This window comes from Peromyscus maniculatus, chromosome 4, assembly GCF_049852395.1.
Source record: "Peromyscus maniculatus bairdii isolate BWxNUB_F1_BW_parent chromosome 4, HU_Pman_BW_mat_3.1, whole genome shotgun sequence".
In the NCBI taxonomy this organism is placed as follows: domain Eukaryota; kingdom Metazoa; phylum Chordata; class Mammalia; order Rodentia; family Cricetidae; genus Peromyscus; species Peromyscus maniculatus.
The window spans coordinates 158,121,903-158,131,508 of NC_134855.1; the positions used below are offsets into that span (position 1 = coordinate 158,121,903).

At 49.4% G+C, this 9,606-nt stretch overlaps 1 protein-coding gene across 6 annotated transcripts in view; it reads left to right on the forward strand.

Moving 5' to 3' along the window:
- Positions 1 to 7,862, forward strand: part of Slc17a9 (solute carrier family 17 member 9) — a 32,675-nt gene extending 24,813 nt beyond the window's left edge. For all 6 annotated transcript variants that reach the window (XR_013050998.1, XR_013051000.1, XR_013050999.1 and 3 more), the window contains one exon: positions 5,751 to 7,862. The gene's annotated coding sequence lies outside the window, so the exon portion shown is untranslated. The remainder of the gene's footprint in view (positions 1 to 5,750) is intronic.
- The last annotated feature ends 1,744 nt before the right edge of the window (positions 7,863 to 9,606 follow it).

Consider the following 9,606-nt stretch of genomic DNA (forward strand, 5'->3'; position numbering starts at 1 on the left):
CTCAAAGCTACTCAGAGAAACCCTGTCTCGAAAAACAAAACAAAACAAAACAAAAGAAAATAAATACTAGGGCTGGAGAGATGGTTCAGAGGTTAAGAGCACTGGCTGTTCTTCCAGAGGTCCTGAGTTCAATTCCCAGCAACCACGTGGAGGCTCACACCCTTCTATAATGAGATTTGGTGCCCTCTTCTGGCCTGCAGGCATACATGCAGGCAGAACACTGTATACATAATAAATAAATCAATCTTAAAAAAAGAAAGAAAGAAGGAAAGAAAGAAGGAAAGAAAGAAAGAAAGAAAGAAAGAAAGAAAGAAAGAAAGAAAGAAGGAAGGAAAGAAGGAAAGAAGGAAAGAAGGAAAGAAGGAAAGAAAGCTGCTCCTGCCCCAAGGCTAACCCTATGCTACAGGGTCCTTTCACTGCCCCAGCTCCTACTGGACAAACACTTGAGCAGAAAGCTGCTGTTCCCCCCCCCCCCCCCCCCCCCGGCCCACTCCCTCTTTGCCATGCCCACCTTTCTGACTCTACCTGTCTTTGACTCTTTACTGCTTTGTTTCTGTCTTAGAACACTTTCACACATTTCACACACACCGGTCAATATTCACTTACTTATGTGTAACATGGCACAATTCATACACCCATACAAACACATACACGTATTCCGAATACATGGACATATCAATATACCATTGTGCATGCACATATCTGCACACACACACAGGGGTCCCTGTTTCCTGGAGTTCATGGGCAGTGCGCCTCAGTATCTAGTTGCCCCAGTTGGTAGTGGTTATTGACTGAAGAAAATTCAAGAGCCCCTCGCCCGGCTTGGGAAGCGTGGCCTCCTTGTTTGACTGCTGGATGGAAGCAGACAGCTACAGGAGGTACCTGGGAATCCTTGCCTCCTGTGAGAGGGCAGGAGTTCATTTTGTGCCCCTCTCTGGCAAAAGTGGGCAAAGATGCGGAATGTGCATAGGATGCTGGGGCCGTTGAAAATGTGGCTGTGACTCTCCCCACCCCCTCCCCGACTCTGGTGGCTTTAGAAGCTTGGCTGAGGTTTCTGCAGCTTCAACACTTAGTGTTGGAATCCAGCTGCCATGCTGTGCAAAGACTCCATGCAGGAGCTACCTAGAAAAGCTGGCTCAGGCCTGAGTTCCTGACTGAGAGACCACAGGGTTTGGAAGAGGTCTATTCCTTCTTTTCTTTTCTTTCTTTTTAACATAAATTTTGATTAACTTTTTTTTTTTTTTTTTTTTTGAGACAGGGTTTCTCTGTGTAGCCCTGGCTGTCCTGGAACTCACTCTGTAGACCAGGCTGGCCTTGAACTCACAAAGATCTATCGAAATTTTCCCAGGGGCCTGCCCTGAGAAGATTTCTCCCAGAGTCTTGGGGAAGACACTACAGCTGGTGTGGGGTAATCCAAGGGAAAAGAATCTTTATACACTGTGCTCTTTCGTGTGTCCATTTTATTTCTCTAAGACAAAATTTTATCTGCACAGCTTCAGGTCTGTTCTCACACTCAGTTCCTCTCTGTCTCCTCTCTTCCCGTCCTCCTGTAGCCCTAACTAAGCTCTTCTATCGGTCTCCTCTTTGTCCTCCGTTCCTCTGTTTCCCATCTTTCCTTCCTCTCCTCTCTTGACCTGATTCAAATCCACCTACAATCTGCAGAACCTTTTTCTTCCTCCCTCCTCCTCAGCCACTCTAACCCTTGCCCAAGCCCCTCTCCCGGTCTTCACTCCACCTGGTTATGCAAAAAACCCTTTTGTCCTGAGTCAATAGCTCTGCAGTGGCCACCACCAAGAGCCTCTGCTGCTTCGTGCCTTAGTCTGCTCACAACTGTGGCTTGGAGAGAATTTGACCAACACTGACTATAGCCTACTTTATCTCAATCCTGTGCCCCATGTTATCAGAGCAGGCAGCCGGACCTCAGAGCTACTTCAGGAAAAAGCCTTTAGCTGAGTGAGTCTGTGTCAAGGTCATGCTAGTGGAGACACCACTAAGCATGCAAGATATGTGACATAAAACATAGCCTGTCCAATTAAATTATTTAATGCACTTAATATTAATTACCGTCCTCTAAATGCATGAGTGGTTCCCATGCTCCCGCCTTTTTTGGTCCAGAATGCAGGCTGGAAACATATTCTAATATTTCCCTGGGCTCATCAAGAAAAGCAAGACTGGACCCTGCCCTGTGTAGGGCCACAGGGAACCTTGTATCTGACTACAGAGGTATCAGTACACAGACCAGCTTACACCTCAGCTCTGGCTGTACACAGCAGGGGCATTCTGGGATTTTCTGGTTGTCTGGTCACCCCATCTAAGGGCCATGTGACTATTCTATAAACAGAATTGAGAACTTTCCTGTGGACACCTCCAGCTCATAGCATCCTCAGTCTGTGGAGCTGACTTCAGTCAGGGTTTTTGTAATCAGCAAGGCAACCTTCCAAGTCTTTGAGATTAGAGCCTATGCCTCCATTATCACTCTGCTGACCTAAGCACAGTCCTGATTTCCTCGTCCCTGAACAATTTCCTGTTCCTCCAGCCCAAAGCCAATGTGGAAAGTTAGGGAAAAACTCCCAAAACTCTGGAGTCCTCTTCTGTGTGGGTCAGGTGGATGTGTCACTTTTGTCCTCTGTAAGAGATGAGCTTGGTTAAGGCACTGGAGAAGTGACTGCCTCTGTGGGATGCTGGAGGGCTGGGGTCTTTTTCTGTGGACCCTCAGCTTCCTTCTAACTGGTCTTATATGGGGCTTCCAACATTCCCCCCTCATCATGTTTAATTGGCTAAAAGGACTTTCACCATGGTTAATTGTAGCATGAATCTTAAAGAGTCTTATTAATAAAATGAAACCTGGTGCCAGTTATTGGGGTGAATCCTGGAAGATCAGAGAAGCAGAACAAGTCACAGCCACCTGTTCTTGCCAATTCCTCAGCTGATCCTGTTTCTTCAGACTGGATGCCTCTCAGCTGAACTGTGCTGATCAAAAGCCTAAAAGCTTAACCAGGCTCTAAATTTCTGGTGCTCACACCTTATACACCTTTCTGCTTTCTGCCATCACTTCCTGGGATTAAAGGTATGAGTCACTATTGGTGAAATTATTATGGCCACTCCACGTAGTTAAAAGGGAGGTTTATTTTGTGGGGTAACTTACAAGTGAAGGGATAGTTTACAGGGTCTGGGAAAGGTGCAGCGCAGTCCGGCCGTGTTCTTTGGAGAACTCTGCTCAGTCTACTTCCAGCGTCCAGGGTCCAGGAACCAAGAGAGCCCGTGCATCTGGATCTTGGGTCTTCAGCATCTTCTCTCAGGCCCGCCTTGTAGGTGTGACCATTACCGAAGCCTCAATGGAGGTTGGAACTTCTAGATCAAAGCTGGAATGGCTACCCACTACAAGTCGCCATGCCTAGCTGTTTCCAGTGTGGCTTTAAACTCACAGAGATCGGATGGATTTCTGCTTCCCAAGTGATAGGATTAAAGGTGTGAGTGCCACCATTTTCTAGTCTCTGTATCTAGTGGCTGTTCTGTTCTCTGACCCCAGATAAGTTTATTAGGATGCACAATATATTGGGGGACACAATATATCACCACAGTTAATTTCTCTGTGACAAACATAACTGCATTGGTTCCTTGGTTGGGTTAGAGTTGACCTGACATCTCTTCCACCCTCTCAGAGTCACCACATTCTCCAGTCTGAGATCCTAGTTGATTTGGAGTCTGTTATCTTACAGTTTGTTCATCCATCTGCCTTTAGTGGACAGCAAATGACTCTCCAGGCAAGTGCAAGGACCAGGTAGCCAAGAAAAGGCAAAAATCTTAGCTAAGAGCAGCATTCTTGGAGCCAGATCTGCTGCTGACCAGAGTCTCTTGGGAACCTCTCTTGGTGGCCTATGGGGTTCTGTCCCTCTGGTCAGCAGCAGTCAGGGATATAGTCCCTCATTTCTGTCCACTGAGCTTTGCCATAGTGGAGGCTCTTGCCCCTCAAATCCAATGTTCCGTCCATATTGAATAGATTGCAGGCAGCAAGTGCCTTGGGCCAGTCTCTCTCTAGCCTATCTGTTCTTAGGAGACAGATGGACACTTGCATTAACCTTCCAGCAAAGGAGACACTCTGCCTCCTTAATTAGTTCTCCTGCTTGTCTCCCTGACCTCACCCTGGGCCTGGGAGTGTCTGTCATGAGGCATCTTTGGGATTGGCCTTAATTGGCAGCTTTTTGCACTCTTACAGAGATGGAGAGGTTGAAGCTGCCTCCAGGTGGGTGGAGAACCAGGTGTCGGTGAGGACAGGATCACGTAGAAGCACTAGGGGCAGCCTTTGCCCAACCCTGTGGGATTAGCTGCTCTCTAGAGCTGGCCCTTGCGTTCAGTCTCCGTGGCAGGGAAAAGACTCTGAGCATCTCCACAATCACTGTATTTGTGGTCCTGTTCAGAGCAGTGGCCCCAGGAAGCAATGGCCATGCTCCCACGCCCATACCACATGTGTGGCCCACTAGGTCTTGCTCCAGGAGACTCTGGCTTCCTCTCATAGCCTTGTCTTGCTATTCACCCCTGCATCTTCATCTTACAAAGACAGGGTCGGTGTCTGTTTGCTTGCAGGCGGGATTCAAAGGGGTTTGAAGAATAAATGTTTTCCTAAGTTTTAGCTGACATTTAATTTTAATGACTTTCTAAACAAAGTAACTACGGGTTGAGTGCCTTTTCATGGTTTGCTGATGTCTGACAGGTGTTTTGCCCATGTGGGAAGCAGCTGTGGAAAGCGTTTTCCTAATAGCTCATAAATAACAAGCACTTAGCATCTCTCTTTGTAGGTGGCGCTGCCAATGGCCAATTTGTTCCTCAGAAGTGCCCACGTTGGCCTGTCAATCAGTTTTTGCCGTAGGCACTTTTTGGTGATTAGAAGCCCCTTGGAGAGTGAGGACTCCAAATTAGTTTTAAATAAAAAATAAGAATATTCATGTTGCTGAACATCTAAAGGCAGAGGAACAGCAGAATTGGGCCAGTGGCTCTGGTCCCAGTGCCCGGGGGAGAGGCTGTGGGCCCAGACCCACTGGGGTCCCCAGGGACCAGATGCAAGCAGGTGACACAAAAAGGCACCGAGGTGGGGGTGACAGGCTCAGGACTCTCTCAAATGGAAGGAACATCATGGGCAGTGCATTGCTGTTTTGAAATACAGCAGCCACAGGAGAGGGCACCACTGTGTCTCAGGACAGGACATAATTGGCAGGCTCCAGGCAGGAGTGTTTCATGTCACTGAGCCTTTGCTGGGACATGAAAGCTCATTTGAGGAGCAGTGAGGGAGCAGCCCTGTCTCCTTGAAAGAAGAACAAATGTTCCTTTTGAAGAAGTTGCAGTGAGCAGGGCCAGCTCCTGCAGCATGATGGATGCTGTCCCTTCGGAACCCAATTCCCGATGGATGTGGAGGCTAAGGCTCAGAGGAGCTTGGCCCCTGGCCAAGTCTGCAGCTTCTAAGATGCAAACCAGGACGTAGGTCTAAGTTTGGATCCAACCCCCAAGCAGGACTGCAGAGAGCCACCTCTGAGGGCAGTAAGAAGGGAAGTAGCTCTGCAGCTCCAGAGTGGGTCCCAGAGAGAGGAGACTGGGGTCAGCATGAGCCAGTCCTGAGAAACCAGCTCCGGAGCTGTTGGGTCCCAAGGAGGCCAAGGGCCTGCAGCTTCAGGGTCCAGGTCCAGGCCCAGGCGGTTTGACTGTGCCTGCTACTCTCCACTTGGATTAAGTCTTCTCTGTTTTTGTTCCTTTTGCAGATGAGAGCAGTGAGCAGCATGCCCGCCCCCCACTGTCCCTCAGCTCAGGAACGCAGGAATCTCTATGCAGTGTGGAATGGTGGCTGCCTACGTTTAAAGAAATCAACTTCTCCAAGAGGATAACACTGAGGAGAGATTGGGGGTGGGGTGAAGAGTACCGGAGCTTAGACTCATATGTGCAAAGGCCTGGTGTGTGTGCAGGCTCTGCGTTAGCTGTGGAGAAGCTTCTGGAATTCCCTGATCCTTTTTGGTTCTCTGCAAGGTTGGCTTGGGAGCTGAGGATGGATTATGGGGAAACAGAGGCCCACCCACTACGGGGTTGTCAGACTGCTGTTCTTCCTCCCGCAGTGCCCTGCATAGTGGGTACAGACAGGAGAGAAGCCAGGGAGGACTGATGAGGACTGGCATGCTTGGCAGTAGTTACCCAAGATCCCACTTGGTACAGTGAACAGGCCCTGACAGTCTGGGAGGTAGCAAAGGGTCAGGTCCCAGGAGAAGGGGACAGGTTGAGAGAGGAGAAACAGGGCAGTGGGAGCCGGCCCACAAGGCCCTGGAGGCATGGAGAGGTTGGGTGCAGGGATATTGGCTGTTAGGTACTATCGGCAGACATAATGTGCTCTGTAACAGGCCAGCCTCTCTGAGAATGGGATGTATGGATACATGGCAGACCCAAATACATACAGTCTTAGCCCAAATGCCCCTCAACATGCCCTAGGCCCCTCCCCATTTCTCTGTTCCCTTTCAGGAACTTTCAGTACCACAGTCACCAAACCTCATAAGGATTCTATTTCCCTTGGCGTCCAGTCTGCCCCTCATGGTGTCACCGTGCTCCTGGCATGAGAGGTGGATTCTCCAGCACTGAGGGCCCCTGCTGTCTATCCCAAGTCTTGGAGCAGTGGGCCTGGGGCCTGGGAAATGCTTAAGAATGCTCAGCATCAGATGCCGTAGCCCTTGCCCCTCTGCTACATAATTTTTGTCCTACTCAGCTTCCCATGTTACACACTGTTAATGGACAGAGATGATCCACATTACAGCCGTTTTGTGCTGACTTAGAGGCCCAGTGGGCATGGGAGGCTGGTGGCCCAGGCCCACTCTAAGTGAATAGCTTATGAGGTAATCAGGCCTTATGACACACAGTGAAGCCCAGTGGTAGTCTCTAAAGGTGACCGAGGAGAGTGTGAGAGCTGGTGACTTCCAACCTGTCAGCTCAGAGCACTGAGGAATCAGCCCTGAAGCTGCAGGCCCTTGGCCTCCTTGGGACCCAACAGCTCCTGAGCTGGTTTCTCAGGACTGGCTCATGCTGACCCCAGTCTCCTCTCTCTGGGACCCACTCTGGAGCTGCAGAGCTACTTCCCTTCTTACTGCCCTCAGAGGTGGCTCTCTGCAGTCCTGCTGAGGATCTGGATCCAAACTTGGATCTAAACTTGTTTGCATCTTAGAAGCTGCAGACTTGGCTAGAGGCCAAGCTCCTCTGAGCCTTAGCCTCCACATCAAGAATTGGGTTCTGACAGGCAAACACTCCTCAGGAAGTGGGTAGGTTGAGGCAGGCAGGTGTTCTGTCAGGAAGTGGGTAGGGTCCTAGGAAGCAGATGAAGGCCAATGTTGCTATGTGAGTCTATACCAGGCATCTGCTGGCAAAGCTGCCTCCTGGGACATGTTTACAGGCTAGGTTTCCAATCACAGTGATGCCAGCTGCCTCAGTTTCCCCTTCTTTCCTATAGCAGTGCTCTGCTGGGCAAAACCCAGGCTTCAGTCCATGTCCTCAGTGCCCCTCTTGACTTCACTCTGCCCAGGGCTCCATCACCACCGTCCTCCACTTCCTGGGCCTCCCTGAACGTCCTCTTCTCCTCCCCCAGGTGCCCCTGTGCTGCCTCAGCCCCTCCCACACCCTCTTCCTTGCCTGTTGAGCCTCTTGATTCTACCAGGGTTTGGCCCAGGTGTGCCCTCTGTGGGACGGAGATCAGTGCAGTGACCTTTGCCCCCCAGTAGGCTGCAGATGCTGTAGTCAGTAACTCACTGTCTTTACTCTGAAATGACTTTTTTAAAAAGTACAGATTTTTTTTTATTTTTCTGAGATTATAATATAATTGAGTTATTTCTTCCTTCTCTTTACTCCCTCCTAAATGTTTTAAATGATTTCATTTTGTATGTATGCATGTATGTTTACCTGCATATGTGTGTCAGATCACCTTCAACTGGAATCATGGATAGTTGTGAGCTGTGGATGCTGTGCTGGGAATTCTCTGTAATAATAGCAAGTGCTTAAAACCAAGCCATTTCTCCAGCCCTGTTGTTTGGATTTTTGAAACTTTCTATATATCTCTGGTTGTCATGTAACCCACCATATATATATCAGGCTGGCCTCGAACTCACAGAGATCCACTTGCCTCTGACACCTGAGTCATGTGCCCAGCTGTTTGTTTTTTTTTTTTTTAATTTGTGTGTGTGTGTGTGTTTAATATAATCACAAAACAAGCCAAGCATTTGTGTTAAGGCTCATTTCAGCCACACCAAATGCATTATAATTGAGCAACTAGCACATTTGCCTCTAGATCTTTTTCACCTTGCCCAAAATATCGATCATCCCCATTCCCCCCTTTAACACCCTGGCAGCCCCTGGTGGCCCCTAGTGGCCATCCTTGGTCCCCATGGGTTCATTATTCTCTGCACTTCATAGAAATGAAACAACGGAGGACATATGTGGCCTTTGTGCCTGGCTTCTCCTCCGACCACATTTCAAGTCTCATCTGTGTGGTATGTCAGTGCTCCAAGCTTTTCAGGACTGAACAATAGTCCACCACGTGGCATGGCTCGTCTGTCTAGACGTAAGCTGACACGCATTTGCGCCAGTTGTTCCTGTTGAGCCCTGCGTAAGGTTGAGTGCACCGAGGATGCTGCTGTGTGTGTCCAGCATTTGTCTCAGTCTGTTTCTAGTTGTGACCCTTGAGCACACAGATTCTCCCAGGATCTTGGCTATTTGCTGGTATAGAAAGAAGTCACAGAGGACCATCCATCTTGCCTCAAGATGCAACAGATTCTGATAGGCAGATAATAACAGGCTCCTACCAGGCCAGGGCTTGGTGATCATAGTGTACCCCTTTAATCTGGGGCCCCCAGTTGCTAGTGGGTACTTGTGTTTTGCTGGGTGTGAGTGTCTATATGACAGCCAGAGTCTCCAGCTAGGCCTCTGCTACACCACTAAATATTTTAGCAAAGGAACATTTTTTTAACTGAGTGGCCAGATGTCCAAGTTGACAAAGTGCTTAAGGCGTTTGCCTGATAAAAAGCCTGAGCCCCCGCTAGATGGAGATTGAAAACTCGCCTGAGGCAAGTGTGTGATATTAAAAACATCCCTGGATCCTTTGTGCGGGCTCTGTGCATGGAGGTTTGAAGTGGGCATCCATCTGTCGCCACAGCGTGGCCTGATACTCAACAAAGCCTGATCGATCTTGGAGCAGGGCACTCTGCAGCAGTCCGAGTAGGACCATGAGGCCAAGAGCTGGCTCCACACTGAGGGAGCGTCATCCATATGTATGAGCTGGGCTGTGGCTGGCGGAGCTGAGCTGGGCTTATGAAGAGGACATAGACTGGTCTGTGGAAGCACCACCAAGCCTCTCCCCAGCTTTGTCTCCCAACTCTGCTTGCTGGAGATATTTGCTTCCTGGAAAACTACCTCTGGCATCTAGGAGCCTCCAAAGGACAGGAAGGATCCAATGGAGGCCACAATTCTCTCCTGTGCAGAGGTGGACATCAGCCCAGAGCCTGAGCAAAACCAGATGTCTATCCAGACCATAAGGGAAAGGAAAGAGAGAAGGCCCTGGGAGGGGCTAGGGTAACAGGTTTCCCAGGAGCTGGG